The following is a 15,857-nucleotide window of genomic DNA, read 5'->3' as shown; positions in this document are numbered from 1 at the left end:
TAAGAAATGTTACACAGTCGTCCTGAACCAACGTTAAGCCACAGAATTATTTGTTACTTCATATATGTTGGGGCCTAAGGAGATCCAATACTTATACACATGTTCTCTCCAGCAGCCAACTGAGAGATGACACAAAAAAGTAGGCATGCTATAAATGTCTTCTTTGTTACTGATGAAGCCACATTCTCCATGAACTTCAGGGCTGTGGGAAATGCATGTCATGACACTGTGTCCCAGAATTAGAGACTCACGCTGTCCCAGATATCTCTGGGCCACAGCGAGCCTTTCCTTGAGAGGACCTGCCCCTTCATGCACAGGGCTTTACTGCCATGGAACTGAGCATCCCGGGTGCTTCCCAATGGTAACAAACACTGGAGGGAAAGGAAGGGTTTCAAATGCTCTGCTTGTCTTCCCAGACTCACACCTCACTCTGTTACTGTGATGAAGGCTAGCTATGGGCCAGGGGCCAGGGGTGTGAAGGGAGAAGCACTCTCCATAGCCCAGAGGAGTGGTTAGGAGGCATCCCCTCACACGGTTTTAACAGGTGGTGAGATAGAAGAAAAAGGTGCTCCCCAAGAGTTTATAAAAGTAGAAATAAGGATTTTCTTTGTGACTTAGACTAACCAGGAAACACATAAATGATTAGAAGTGAGACTGGTAAATCACTTTGATATTAATTTAACATTTGTTGAGCACCAAAAGTGTGCCACATTCTTTTCTGAGAGTTTTACAGAAATGAATCCTTCAATCTTCTCAACGAGCGAGTAAGGAAGATTTGATTGTTGTCCCAGGTTTACAATGTGAAAATTGAGGCATACAGAGGGTAAGTAAGTTGGCCAAAGTCACAGAACTAGTAAGTGGCAGAGCTGGTATTCAAACCCTGGCTCTCTTGTTTTGAGGCTACCAGAGATGGGCTTTGGGTGTTTAGCGTTATCTGTATCCCTGAATCTATGTACCCCTGTGCATAAGTTAGCCCAGAAAGGACAGGGAAAGGAGAGTTACACAGGTGCTCATAGTCGTATCTTGGCCACTGTCCACGGAAAGTGCACTGTGATTAGCGTTAATTGTTTTCCAGGCAGTATATCAGTTCTTATAACAGAAATCTAGTCCATTGAGTTAATCTAGAATCCCTTCCTGCTCTGCTTCTGTCCATGTTTGCCATGTGACTGCCTGCCCGTGATTGGGCGGTGGAGGAGAAAATGTACTCATGGTTGAACTCTGATATTTCAGTCTGGTTCATAGTTTCACATCTTCTGTTACATTAGTAATTTAAGTTTCTGGTTTTCTTTCATCAGTGTGTGATGAGTTTGGTTAATGTGAAATCAGTCCATTGGAGCCCAGGGGTGCTGACGGTATAATTTCTGAGAACGTGTGTCACTTCAACTCGAGCAGACCTGGCTGGAGGATTTTCACCAACCGCACTGATTTCCCCCAACAGCGGGGTCCTCTCCCACCCCCGGATGTGAGGCTGGGTGCACTCTGAGTAAGCCAGTCAGAGGCCAAGTCCACCAATCAGAAAATGATGAAGTACCTAGAAGTGGGTTTAATAGAAGAAAAGGGCTTCCAGGTTGTCTGATGGGATGTTCGAGTCCGTTTGGTGAAAAGCTGTCCACTGTCTGTGGTTGAGCTGCTTCTTTGCTGTTGAAAACTCTCGATTAGATGAAGGGATTTTAAAAAGCAGAAAGGAGTGATTTCAGGTCTTACGTCCACACAGGTGAGAAGTGCTGGATGACCGCCTGTGTGAGGCATAGACAGAGTCTTACAAACTTCATAAAATAACTTTAAAAGCTCTTCTATCTGAGTGCACTTCATATGGGGTCCAGTTCATCACTTGTGATGCTGAGAGGGCAAATAATTGATGATGGCAGAAAGGACACGGAGGCATCAAAAAGGTCTCAGTCATTTTCCCTTTTTAAAGGATGCGGCACAGTGTAATATATTTGAGCTGGTTTTCCACTGAACAATTTTTAGTGTTTTCTGGGGCCCCCCAGTGCCCCAAACTTCCGTGCAGCTGGGTGTCCCCTCAGTGCAGCTCTGTCAGCGCTTGCCCTGGGCTGACGCGGCGTCACGGGGAGCAGGACGGTCAGCGTCCCCGGCTCCTCCGAGCTCCATCTCCTCATCCGCGGAGCCGGGTTCCTCATCCGTGTCTACTTAGTAGGGTTGCTGAGAATCACACGTGATGGTGGTCAGGTGTGATATGTGGTTGTCTCTGTGATTGGCATATAGTCAATATTTGATACAAACACTTTTTTTGTATAATTGTAGCCCATAGATTGCAGTGGTTTTTAGTCTGCATTTTTTTATAACTTTATTATTTTTAAATATGCACTTATTTTTATTTATTTTTTGGAGGTAATGCAGAATGAAGCCAGGATATTGTGCATGCTAAGCAGGTGTTTTACAACTGAGTAATACACACCCTCCTTGTCTGCACTTGAAAATAACTATTGCAATAAACAAAATAGCTCTTAAACACCATCAAGGTACCTAGTCTCGGTATAGACAATTGAACATGTATGCTATTTTAATAAGAATAATTGTTGTTGAGAAATAATTTCTGAATCTGTTAATGTGCTTAAAAACGATCATAGGTAGTGATAAACACGAATCTTTGATCCAGTAATTCTTAGGGTCTGTTTTGCCATCAAGGGAAATTACATTCTACAGAGAAGGCTAGTTGGGTCTCTTTGGTATTTGGATGGTTTAGCAGATGATCAAGTCTTTCAAAAGCTGACAGTTTTGTATTTTAAACTAACTAAAAAGTTATCTTCTAGAAGTTGTAAGTACTAAGCTTGTGAAGTGCCCAGTAATCCAGGGGTAAGTGTCTGTGTCTGTGTGAACGTTTGTGTGTGTGATTTCAGGAAGGTTGAAATAAGTTCCATATAGGCTTCGGATACCTTTCTCCTCCAGTTCAAGGTTTAGGCATATATATACACAAATAAATTGATATTGTTTGTCATTTGGCATATTATTGGGAATAAGAGCTTCTCATACTTGTTTCAGAATGTTTGGGGAGAATGAGCTTAGAAAATGGGAGGAGAAAGAGTCAAGGAGGCACTACACACTTTGTGCAGGATATGAGAAACAGTAGCTTTTCATTTCTCTTTTCTTCTAAAGCAAATTGGTACTGAATTGTAACCTAGTATTACACAGAATTGCTTTTCTGATCAGATACAAGTGCCTCAGATTTTTCAAGGCAACATGAATGATGAAATGTGTTTTAGCAGTTATCTTTAAAAGTAGTTTTATTTTTCAAGTAAAAGGCTATTGCCTGTTCTTTCTTCCAGCAGCACAAGAAATTCTCATTGATCTATGTACATGATCTATGTGCTTAGTTTCTATGGCTTTTTTTTTAAGGGCTTGTTTCATTGTGGTTTGAATGAATGTTTAAAATTTCTGGATTTTGACCTTTAGAACATGCTGATTTATCAGAACTGTTAAAAACCTGATTGTTATTTGGTCCTTGTTTGTTGGGGCAACCTATTGATTTCTTTTGTCTGTTATAGAGGGAAATTCTTCCTGTAGCCTGCAGATCATTAAGTGAATGGTTAGCAGTGTGCCTTTAATATTATTTGAATGCATTGAGCATGTTTGTCCAGTGAATTTTGAATTGACTCATTATAATGACTTTGCTTTGGTTCTGTGACTTTTGCTCTTCTCCACAAGAATTTGAATTCTCTGTTGTATTTTGTATACGTGTTCTTAACAAGGGAAGAAATTTTGCATTTTTTACAGAGGTGGGTTTTCCTACCCCTCTGAATGCCTTCTTTAATTTATACAATAAATGTCTGTTATTGCAGTGCATAATTATTTCATAAACTACTTTTTGGCATAATCAGAAGCAATGACAAAGAATTATAATAAAAAATACGAAAACCTTCCTTCCTTTGAAGAATAGAAATCAGGTGGTCAGGCTCCCGCATGCTTTGTGCCTGACACACTTACTCTCATGTCATTGTGTATCATGATTCGGAGATGGGGTTGCTTCAGGTTTATAGATTTTTGTTTTAACATTTGTGTTTAATTATTTCTCCAAGCTAATGTTTCCTGTTGGGTTTGTGGAAAGAGTAGAAGGGAAAAAAATTCTTTGTTATGTTTTCAGGAGGCCTGAGTTGATGAGAAAAGATTTGAGGGTGGGCTGAGGAAGAGAGTGACACTTCCTCTCCTCCCGGCTGAAATTGATAAACAAAGAAATCAGTTACGTTTATCGGAATTTGACTAATAGGAGTTAGCGAGCCCAAGCTGGCTAGATTTGCCCAATGGGAATTACTGAATTCACCTGCAGAATTAGGTGCTTTACTAAGTAGAAACAGCTTAGAGCAATCAGAAAAATCAGTAATATGATGAGATATAATGGGATTATAATAACTTTTATTTCTGAAACTTTTCTTCGGTAAGTTGTGTAGAGCTACTATTAAGTTTCAAGCACCAGGAGTTAAGAGTGTCGGTGGTTATGTAGGATCGTTATTCACGGATGTGTCTAGTCCCTGCTAGAGTGGCTGCAGCTGGCAGAAAAAGACTGACAGCCAGGATTTGTCATCCTAGGCTGTCCTCCATAATGGTTCCATGTGAGAGCCCATGATTGCGTTAACAAATTGTAACACACCCCAGCCGCCTGTGAACTTTAAGAAGAGAAAAGTATGCTTAGAAACTGCTTAGTAAGCAAGTACATGTGCATCCTCACTGCAGTCTCCTTGCCTTAAAAAGCAGAGACAATGCTTTGCTTGAATAGCTGAGGTTTTAGATAGCACTCTGCTGGTTGCAAAGCAAGGACCGAGGCCCTCAGCTATAAACGCTGGGCTTGTGTGCTGTTAGAAAGTCAATTATCCCCAAAACAAGGACCTGGCTGGTCTGGTGGTCTGCTTTGTAATTCACATATCTAAAAATGTATCTTGTTCCCTTCACCCCATTACTTCCTTAAAATTAAACTAATCCTTTGTACTCATTGTGTATTCTACAATCTCTGCCTCACCCTGTCTTTCCCGAAGTTCCTCCTTACTATCACACAACTGCTAATGAATTTTCCTTTGATTATACACAATAAATATGGGAGCATTTGAGAGTCTCTTGGAGTTGACTCCCTACTCCCTCTCGATTTCTTGACTTTTTCCACAGAGTCTTGAATTATCATTCCATATCGGTAAGACTTCTGCCAGCCAGAACCCACAGTTCCAGGTGAGAACGATGCAGGCTTTATCTCTCCTACCAGATGAAGACAGAGAAGAGAATTGAGATCTGTTCCCTCGTGGTCCCTTCCTGCCCCAGGGCCACTGCAGTTCACCTTCAGCCTTCTGGCCTCTGCTCAGAGGGCCTCTGTCCCAGGACTGACTGCAGCCTTTTCTTCCCTTTTCAACATTTCCTGTGCCTTTCAGAAGTTGGTCTCTTCTCTGTAATACAACGCTGGCAGATTTGATGGTGGTCAGCGTGCTGATGGGCAGTCCTTTGGGGACTCCCAGGAGCCATGCTGATTTTCCTGAGTCTTTCAATCGGGGTTACAGAAGAGTCTAGCACCAGAGGAAGCCCATTCACGTGAGGTCAACAGAGAATTTCATCAGTTTCATTTTATTTTTAAATTTTCAGTGGAGAAATTATTTGTAGCAAACTGTTCCAGATTTTCGGCCGCCTGCTTTCCTCACCACGATTTCCTTGATGGCTCTGGTGCTTGTTTTAAGAACCAAGTTTCTTCTCTGTACTTTTGTAGCTGCTGGGCTTGCCTAATACTTGATCTGCATTTGAAGCAGAATGTTTCTTCGTAATGTCAAACTGATTTTCGTATTTCTGAATATTTCATGTACACTCAGCTACTGTTTCAAGTGAAATGCTCTTGTCCAACTCCGGTTAGCTCACATTTGCTGATCTCCTGCTATCATGCTGAGGACAGTTTCTTCTTCCTCTAACAAAAGTTAGCAATTTGCATTTACTATGGAAGGTACTGGCCAGAGGTGCTTTTTTTCTTAACAGTTTTAATACAATTCACCCATTAAAATGTACAGCGGTTTTTACTCTATGCCCAGAATTGTGTATCGCAGTCAATCTTAGAATATTTTCATCCCCCAACAGGAAGCCCCATATGCATAAGCAGTCATTCCCATCTTCCCATCCTCCCCCAGCCCCAAGGAGCCACTCTTCTCTCTCTGTGGGTTTGCCTGAGCTGGACATTTCATGTAAATCGAGTCACTTCTTGTAAGTGGAGCCGTCTATTGTGACTGACTTCTTTCACACTGAGTAGCGTTTTCAATGTTTGTCCAGGTTGTGGCCTGGGTCAGTGCTCTATGCTTCGCTATTGCTGAATAGTATTCCACTGTATGGCTGGGCCCCACTGTTTACCCATTCATCACGTGATAGGCATTTGGGTTGTTGCTGCTTTTTGGCTGTGATGAGTAGTGTTGCCGTTAACATTCCTTTAGGAGTTTTTATGTGGACATTTGTTTTCAGTTCTCTTACGTGTGTGCCCAGACATCAGAATTCTGGTTCATTCAGAAACCAAATGTTCAACTCTCTGAGGACCTGCCAGGCTGTTTTCCAAAGTGGCCACGCTGTGTTACGTCCTCACCAGCAAGGGCTGCGCGTTCCGCTTCCTCTGTGTCCTCATTGGTGCTTGTTATTCTTTTTTTTATTATAACCTATTGTAGTGAGTGTGAAGCGGTTTCTCCTAGTGGTTTTGACTTCATTTCCTTTACAGCTAATGATATTGAATATCGTTTCATTGTGCTTATTGAACATTTGTATATTTTCCTTGAAAAATACCTTTTCAGATCCTTTATTCACATTTGAATTGAGTTGCCTTTTTAGTGTTGAGTTGTAGGAGTTTTTTTTTTTTTCCTTACATTTGGAGATACAAATTCCTAATCAGATAAATGATTTGAAAAAGTTTTCTCCTGTGTGTTGTTTTTTCACTTTCTGGATGGTGCCCTTTGAAGCAAAGTTCTAAATTTTGATGAACTCCAATTTATCTCTGTTTTCTTTGTTCCTTGTGCTTTTGGGGTATTATTTAAAATCTGAATTATTTTATTTAAACTTGTATATCTAAAATGACTTAATTCGTAGGACCGTTCTAGGAGATGGGTGTGGTTGTTCTCCCCAGTCTATGGATAGAAGACTGAGATGCAGAAAATTTCACTGAAATATCAGTGTCACAGCTACCCAGTGCTGTGGGAGTTCAGACCCTCATGTTTGTCCCCAGCAACTGTGCTCTTCACCACCATGCTCCACTACTGCCTGGAATCGTGAATGAAAACGTCTTTCCTTTTTTGATTTCTTGTTAGTTTCTTTTCTCATTGGGGACCTCATCTCCTCATTTTCCTTTCGGAAACCAGTGTAGGTTTATTTTAGGTCTCATGTAGGCAGAAGCATTGCTATCAGTTAACTTCTTTATTATTCACTCTCCAGTGATGATTGTTGCTAGTTGATCTAATCAAGTCATGCTTAAGTCTTTCCTGCTCATGACACTAAAAACAGTCATGACTTACAGAATGCTCAAAGAAGGAAGTATTTGATTGATTTTATTTTGCTACCCAATCAAACCAATCAAATAAAAACCCCGGTGTTGACACAGATTATAAGCCCTCCAGAATAGGGTCACTGTCTTCCTTGTGTTTCATTGGTTCGGTCACAGTGTCTGGATAGTGCATTTCAGTCCAGCAATTTTGTGAGGATACGGTGCTCGTGAATCATTGTAAGGACAGAATTTTGACAATAGACTGTGTTGTTTATTTTATAAGGGAATAGATAATATAGAAATACTGCTCAGATCTATTTTAAAATTAAGCTTGGAATTTTGAGAAGAATTCAAGGAACCATACAAAGATCTTTTTCAATAATTTTAGATCTATCTTAGACAATTTGTGGTTATATAGCAGAATAACTTATCAAGTAGATTTGACAAGAGGAGTGTAGTATTGATTATTTGTTTTAGTTGAAATATTCCAACTGGGATAATTTAATCAGTGCCTATAAATGAACAAATATGTTTGTATTTCTATGCAACATGAGAGAAGGCTTCATATGTTTGTATATAATATATATGATTGTGTGTTTTAATCTGTCTGACAGTGTTTTTATAGTTTTTAAGCAATGTTGTAACTTTAGAATTCTCCTAAGAAATACACTCCCCTAATACAGCAGTTTGTACTGTGTATCCTGCCTTATGAATGGGATTCCACTGTCCCCTCTGTGAGGAATTTCCTCTCCTATTGAGTTAGTAGCAGAGTTAAAGGAGCTGTGATTTCTAGGCCTTTGCTCTCCATGTGTTTGCAGTTGGCTGCCAATTAGGATTTTGCCTTTCTTGAGATTTCATTGTTCAATTAGAATTTTTGAAAATAACTATTAGTATGTTTCACTGGTCTCCCTAGAAACTTGATGTGTTTGTGCTTTTCAGTTTTCAAATTATGAAAATTGTATATGCACACTAGTTTTTAAGTAGTCCTTTTTCACTTGATATTTATTTACCTCTTTATAGTTAAAATAATTTTTTTCCCAATGAATCAATTGTTGTGCATGTTTTAAAATATATCTTACTTTTTATTTTTCTTATTCTAACAGGTATATTCATGGTACAGAATTTAGAAAATAAGGATAAACACAGTAATAACTTAAAAATGGCCTCTAATCTCACCTGGAGATACAGTTGTAAGGTTTGAAATTGAAAATTACAAGTCCTCTCACATTGTTCTTGTTTTGTTACTGAGACCCTCGAATTCCCATATGAATTGTAGCAGCAGCTAGTCATTTACTGCAGAGGAGCCCACTGGGATTGTGATCGAGACCACGTTGAGTATACGGATCGTTCTGGGGAGCACTGCCATGCCAAGAGCTCTGTCATTTGATCCATGAATGTGTGTGGTGTGTCTGTCCAGGTATTTAGGTCTTCTTTAATTTTGTTTCAAAAATGCATAGAGTTTACATAGTATTATTTTACTTTATTTTTTTACCTTTATACTGAGTACAAGTGTGCAAGGTACCGGGATCAGAATTGTATTATTGTCCCACCACTTGCTGCCACCATGGACGCTGCGGTCTTTCTTTGCCGTCTGTAAAATCTTGCACAAAATAGGATGTCAGTAACTCTGTCTTGAATGAATGATTTTATGATTGTTGGATGATGCTTGAGAGTCCTTGTGATAATGTCTTTTTCCCAAAATTTCCCCTCTTCTTATCTATGCCCTTTATCTTCCTTTCCTCCAGCCTGGGTTTCAGCCTGCCTGTGGCATTGATTTTCCCTGCCTGAGGACTCTTCATTTCACTAGTTCACGATAATGTTACATGTGGGCTGTGGAAATATTTAGATATCAAGAAAGAGCAAATACATTGCATGCTAGTATTTTTAGAATTTGGTATTCTTTTATCGAATGAAATTAAATAAACCTGACCCCCTGAGCCCTCCCCTGAGCTCTTTTTGCCTTCCTACAGATGATACTGCTCTGGTTGCTGCATGTGCCTTTCCCCAGCCTTCATTTTCGAGTTGAGTAAGTCACCATCACTGGAGCCCTCTCTTTAAAATGAAGAGAATACTTGCTCCTTCTCCAAGGTTGGGGACTTGGATGAGATGAGGTAACAGATAAAGAATGGAGCCCAAACTCATTCTGACACGTGCTCTTTCCATTCTTTCTCCAGGGGAAAAGAGTGCAGTTCAAAAATATAATGATTGTGAGCTAATGAGATAGACAAAACAACCGAACATTTATTACATATCCTTTCATGCCAGAAACAAATGTATTATACACACAAAAAGGACATAATGTACGGTAGTACTGTGGATACAAATGTGGGTCCGAGTTCTAGTCCTGCTCTGAATTGACCAGTCCTGTGAGATGGAGAACTGGTAGGTCGGCTTAACCTCTCACGGACTTGTTTTCTGTCCTGCAGAGACGGGGCTCGCTAGGCGTCCCCCCCACCCCCGTAGAGGTGCTGTGTGTGATAAATAACGCGCGTTGGCAGCCCGAGCACACCTGCTCGTTCCTCGTAAGTGCAGGATAGCATAGCTTTTGTGGTGACGGCTTTGTGACCGTCCCATGTTGACTCTCTGCTCCAAAGGGATGCCTTGTGGTTTGGAGATGGGATTCTCATTTCTGTGAATACCCAATGATTGTGTTATTGGGCCCTGCTGATTTTAATCTATTCATTATAAAGTACATATTGTAGGTATATTTTTCAACCATGCATGCTATTTTTCTTTTATTATTTATAATTCTACCCTCTCATCTCTTGGTGTGACTTTTCATGGAATCCAGGAAACAGTCCTAAGCTACCTGCCTCTTCACAATTCTCCATGGTGGTTTCCTTCCCTGACTAGAAGAGGGTTTTGCATAGGAAATTTTCTTTGTTCCCCTTTCCTTTCTTCTTTCTGTTGACCTTTCCTTCAGTCCATTTACCTACCCACTGATTCTTCTGACTTGTTCCAAAACACATTTCAGGCAGCTTACAGAAAAACAGATACCAAAATAAACAGGTGTAAAAATGTGGCCAAGTTCAGACAGTGAGGCTAGGAGGCGAGCCTGTGTGAGGGTTGCAGGCATGAGACACTCGCCTCTGCCCTGTGACTTATAAGATCGACAGCAGCAGTGTGCCTCAGCCTCCCAGCAGACACAGGGAAACAGGGTTTGTGGGAGACGCTCACTGGCTGTGAAATTAATAAGTGGCTGAGGAGAAGCCCAGCCTTTCCATCTACTAAGGCTTAGGAGAATATTTTGACTGTGTTCCAATACCAGAGTATTGCATCTTTTCTTTTGTGAGAGTTCTATGTATAGTTGGTTACATTCTATACCTGGAAATTTCTCCAAAACTGCTTCCCACGTGAGTCCCATGGCTCAGGAATGGGGTGGTTCTGCTCATTGACGGGTGTTGGCCAGAAGCAGAAAATGACAGCCTCCAAGGAGCCTGGGATTTGTCAGTTATGTTTTGTCAGTGCTGTAGATTTCAGAAAATGCTTTCACCGTTTCTCTCCATCTGAGGAGGCAGCGTGCTCTCTTACCAGCATCAGGAGCTCAGGGCCACGGGATGATGGGGGATGCCTGCACTGCCGTCAAGACAGCTGAGCTAGTCACTGCAGGCGCGGTGGTTTTACATAGTGCATTTCATGTTCTTTAATGGGTTTCAACTGATAGTTAATTAACTGAGTTAATTAACATTTAATAAATATGATGCTTTGTTGAAAAGACAGTTTAAAAACTGTTTCATTACTGAAATTTCAGTAGGGAAGATTCTTTATCTTATTTAAGCCTCTCTTTTAAAGTAACAAAGAAACAAGACAGGAAAAGCAGAGGATGATTTCTGTTCTTCCTCTCGGCTTGAAGGTGCCCTCACCTCCAGTGGCATCCATCCAGATACCAGCACTGACACTGGCCGTGCTCAGAACTGCCTCAGCCCTGAAGACACAACTGACAACTAGAAGGGGGCCACGCCCTGTTACAGCAGGTGCTCTTACTTTGTGGGTCCTTATGTAACTGTGTGGTGTTATTCAGGATCGCCCGTTCTACATTGTGTGACGCTGCTGTGGTGTCTCCTAGTTATTTGTTTCCGTAAGTACTCGTGCATGTTTATCAATGTGTTTTACTAGACATCTAAAAATGCTTTTTTCAGATGAAAAATAATGTGTATTTAATATAAAAGTCTGAAAAAAGGGGCAAAAGTGTCTATCCTGGTCCCACTACTCAGAGATAATAATTAACAGTTTAACATCTATTTTCTGTTCTTTTCATCAATGTGTAATACCTCTGTCATAAAAACCAGCGAGCACTCTATGCCTGATTACTATGTGGAGACCTCCATTTTCCATTCGGCTTATTACACGTTTTTCTACAATATTCTATCTCCCCTGGCATGATTTTTAATGACAAGTATAGCATTCTGTCTTGTGGAGGCATCGTCCATTTTACTTCGGACTAAATAAACTTTTAAATTCCAAGTATACTTAACTGATATACTGAAAAGAGAAATGTGGTTGTACCGAAAGGCCCCTACATCCCTTCCCCTTTTTTCCTGAGAGTAAAAACTGCTGACAATGTGGAGTATATATTTCATGACCTTTATGCCTATGTCATATAAATAAACACATACATACACGTATATGAGAAATCTATGTCTATGTGTGTGTATATATGCTTTATTGAAAAATAAAGCCATACTATATGTTTTCTGAAGCTCGGTTTATTCACTCAGGTGTATATCATAAACGTCCTCCCACTCCAGACTCACCCGGTCCTTTCAGATAGAGGGGTCTCCTGATGTACAGGTTTGGTCTCTTCTGCAAGGACAACTTTGGTGGGAGAGTGCTGTGGACAAGGCCTTGGGCCACGCCGAAACGCCGGCCCCTTAGTGCCCACAGCTCGCCTTTATTTGCCACATGATTTTCTTTATGGTGGACACTTAAGGTTTCTCCAATTTCCACTGTCAGAAAGTATGTTTGACTGGCACCATTCTCGTACAAACATTCCTGTGATATTGTATGAGTATTCGTTTAGTTAAGGATTCTGAAAATTTAGTCCCTGGATGTGACAATTACATACATCACAGGCTTCTTTCAAGTGACTCTAGAAATTCCTTCTCCAGTGGGGAATGAAAAGATGTAAAATAACTTATGTAACCAATTCTCTATTGCTGGATATGATTTCACTTCAGCTTTTCTTCCCACCATTGTATACAGTGCTGTGTAAATGCTCTGATGAGTACATCTTTTGAACTGATTTTTTTCTAAACGAAACGATTCCTAAAAGTGGAGTTGTGTCTGTGTGTACACACGTTTTTCAGAGTTTACATATCCATTGACATGTCATCCTCTAAAAAGATCTCACACAGTTTTTTCTCCCACAGATGGACACTAGCTAGAATATGTTTGAAAAATGTTTGGCAATATGGTGAGCCAAAGTGCTTTTTCATTGATTTAGTTTGCATTTGATGAACAGTGAATTATTGAGCATTTTTCACTCATTAGCCTTCTGACTTTTAAAAAGTGAATGATCCCTTTTGTCCTTTGCAAACATTTAAGTGAGGGAGCTTCTGGTTGCTTTGTGACAGCTCTTTGTGTGTTATCAACATTAACCACTTGTCTTCATCAACATGTATCACAGAGATTTTCCTTGTCATTTCTTGCCTTTCATTTTGTTCAGTAGGTTTATTTCTGTTGTGGCCCAAAATAATCTTAAGCTAGTAAATGTCTTCTTTTTGGTTTTATCCTTGATAGTATTCTTAGAAATACTTTCTAATATTTACATCAATATCTGTAATTTTTCTAGTGGTCATTATGACTGGAATAGAATTTGCTTTTTCCAGGTGATTCTCTGATTGTCCCAAGACAATTATTGAATTCATACTTTGCTCTTTGATTTGAAATCCCACCTGTAAAAAATACTTATGCATACTACAGTCTCTTTTTGAGGTCATGGTTTATTTCTGTCAATCTTACTTTCTTACTCCAGTTTTATATCTCACATATTGTAAAAATTTATTTAATATCTGACAGTGTGATTTTTTTCAATTCTTTCTTCCATCCCTAATTTTCTTGGCTAGTATTATGACTTTATTATTCCTGAAGAATTCTAAAATACTTTTTTCAAGCTAAAAAAAAAGGATAAGGGTTATCATAGGATATTTTAGTAAGTTTTGAATTATCTTTAGGAGAACGTACATCTTTACAAAACTGCTTTCCTCCACAAAATATGTTGATGTCTCTAAATTCACACATCTTTCTTTACCCCGCAGTACAGTCCTGTACTTTCTCCATGTACAACATGGGCATTGTTTTTGGGTGTATTCCAGATTATTGTTGATGTTTTTGTTAATTTTGTAAGTGAGAATTTTTTGCTATTATATTTTGTAAATGTTAAAACTGACACATAGGAAGGCAGAATCGGTTTGTAAATACTCACTTTGTAACTTGTACTTTAAAATTGCAAATATTAAGTAATTGTTACAGAATCCTTTCTTTTCTGTTTTTAAAAATTTGTTTCCAAGATTCTCAAAATGGTCTTAGCTAAGTAGTATAGGTGGGGAAACAGATGGAGCGAGGTAGTGGGGCTCATGTACAAACTGTGAGCAGTTTTATGGCTGTCTTTTCGCTGGAAAAGCCACGGAAGATCCCAGGTCAGACCAGGCGTGGTTTTGTATGCACTTGAAAGCCAGCATTCCTGCATGTATGGTGAAGCCTGGTGGGCGAGGCTGGTAGATGATCAAGGTCGAATGGAGGTTATTGGCTGCAAAATGTGCTGTGTCTGAGAACTGGAGACCATCGCCATGGGAAATGCTTGGTGCTGGAAACAATGCAGGGGAGCTGGGGAGCCTGTGTGTTAAGGATTTTCGAGCCCTGGGAGTGGGAAGTTCAGACTCTGCATTCAGATCTGAGTATGAATTCATCCTCTTTAGTTTACTGGTCCTCTGACTTTTGTCAAGTTATATACCCTCTTTCAATTCCTGTTTTCTTGTCTCTCAAAATAGGAGAATTACCGCCTGCTGCTAAAGTGTTTGATCAGGGTAAATAATTTGTTTCTATAAGATGCCACGTACAGTCACAATCTCAGTGAGAAATGGGCTGTCGCCTCTTCTTCTGCAAGTTAGTGCTTGACAAGACATGGGGGAAGCCAGCCCCTAATTTTTGTGTGATGCAAGTAGGAACAAAATTAACGTCTTGCCTTTCCCTAGCAATATTCTTACTCCTTTGCTTCATTTACCTCTTTCCTTTTCTCCTTTCCCCGTTCCCCTCCTCCACCAAAAGAGAATGAGACTCTCAGAACACTAGATTCAAATTACTTTAAATGTTGGCTCATCCCCATGAAATGACAGTGACATTAAAAAAAAACCTGTACACATTCCAGACTTGATTGTATTTGATTTACACACACACACACACACACACACACACACACAATCAGGCTACATTCCACTTGCAGAGGGAGAAGGACTACTTTTTCTGAGTTTTCATTCACTGAGCATGAGGACAAAGTCTCTTACGCAGACATTCACCAGGCTTCGTGCATGGTGTTTTTAATTGGATTTCTGCTTTGTCGCCATAGATATAGTCTCCTAATAGAAGAGAGAAAGTGGAGACATAGAGATTCTGGTGAGATATTGGTGTCATCATATTTGAGTTGGAAAGGGCTTAAGAGAGCATGGAGTCGTAACTATTTATGGGTGAGTATCCATGATGGTGTAACTTTGACAAGAATTTGGGTCTTCTGCCATTGTGTCCACGTAGTTGAAGAGGCAACTGGGCAGGGGATGGCAGGGTTCCTTCTTGCTTGAGTTCCAGGGTCATGCTACTTTTTATTGCTCAGCTGCCTTTAGTTTATGTCCATGAGACCTCTCATGGGAAGGTCACTCTGTCCTGATAGAATGAGTTTGTTATCAACAAAAAGCTCTGGACCCACTCATATTTCCCAGAGTTTTCTGCTGACCTGCTGACACTTTAAATAAATGAGAACTAAGAAACTACTGAATATAAAATCCTTATTGTTATCATTTGCCCTCGAGTTCCATAGGAATGAGGTGCTGTCTTAGGCTGTCTAAAGCTAGATCTGAACAAAGATAGGGTGATAGGCTGTGCTGCTGGACCTCTCCAGTCGAAGGGTTTTCCACCTTAGTTTTTAGAATCAGGCAGATGAGCTCAAATCTTGCCTTTACCAGTTATTATCTTTGTGACGTGGGGGAGAAACTGTTCTTTTTTGTGTCCAATTTTCTTTATCTGTAAATAAGTTCTGTATGTATTTTAAGGTTTCTCGTTTAGAATTGAATGAGCTAATTCCCTCATTTATACCTGAAATAGTGATCGTGTGGTTCTATGCTGGTGATTTGGTAGTTGATTACTAAGGGACTCGGCAGTGAGAATGGGGGTGGGGGACCCCTGGATAATAGAGCTTATATTCCAGAAT

At 40.1% G+C, this 15,857-nt stretch overlaps 1 protein-coding gene and 1 pseudogene across 3 annotated transcripts in view; one reads left to right on the top strand and one right to left on the bottom strand.

Moving 5' to 3' along the window:
* LOC140692795 (anoctamin-6-like) overlaps nt 1-15,857 on the bottom strand; it is a 363,584-nt pseudogene that overhangs the window by 229,358 nt on the left and 118,369 nt on the right.
* The window catches only part of LOC140692798 (trafficking protein particle complex subunit 9-like), a 55,488-nt gene that overhangs the window by 13,331 nt on the left and 26,300 nt on the right, over nt 1-15,857 (top strand). Inside the window, exon 3 of one of the 3 annotated variants that reach the window (XR_012068400.1) lies at nt 15,003-15,079. The exons of 1 other annotated variant lie outside the window; for it this stretch is intronic. The gene's annotated coding sequence lies outside the window, so the exon portion shown is untranslated. Of the gene's footprint in view, nt 1-11,291; nt 11,446-15,002; nt 15,080-15,857 lie in introns of those variants that run through there. One more of the 3 variants, XR_012068399.1, reaches the window with a different exon arrangement.

This window comes from Vicugna pacos, unplaced genomic scaffold, assembly GCF_048564905.1.
Source record: "Vicugna pacos unplaced genomic scaffold, VicPac4 scaffold_17, whole genome shotgun sequence".
Classification (NCBI taxonomy): domain Eukaryota; kingdom Metazoa; phylum Chordata; class Mammalia; order Artiodactyla; family Camelidae; genus Vicugna; species Vicugna pacos.
Note: the sequence above shows the minus strand (reverse complement) of the source record. Positions and strands in the feature narration are given on the sequence as shown.